Here is a 277-nt window from a genome sequence, read left to right on the forward strand (position 1 = left end):
GCATTCTCACTCAAAACAGTAAGGCAATATATACTACTAGCAGCTAATAACCAATGCCTAATAGTGATAATGATAAATAAATGATAGTAAAATCTTCTAGGAAAATACTAAAATAATTGTGACAACAACTGAAAGATATAAAAAGTGATAAAACAAAATACCACAAATAAAATCACAGTATAAAATATCAGAAGCAAAATCATTTCCTTTTTTAACCATAAAAAGAGTTAACTTACCTAATACTGTGGTAAGAGTACTAATATAGCATTATTTTGTT

At 26.0% G+C, this 277-nt stretch overlaps 1 protein-coding gene across 1 annotated transcript in view; it reads right to left on the reverse strand.

Moving 5' to 3' along the window:
- The window catches only part of LOC119587088 (protein lifeguard 3-like), a gene marked incomplete at its 5' end in the record, with an annotated part of 70,866 nt that overhangs the window by 1,104 nt on the left and 69,485 nt on the right, over positions 1-277 (reverse strand).

Source organism: Penaeus monodon, chromosome 22 (assembly GCF_015228065.2).
Source record: "Penaeus monodon isolate SGIC_2016 chromosome 22, NSTDA_Pmon_1, whole genome shotgun sequence".
Taxonomy (NCBI): domain Eukaryota; kingdom Metazoa; phylum Arthropoda; class Malacostraca; order Decapoda; family Penaeidae; genus Penaeus; species Penaeus monodon.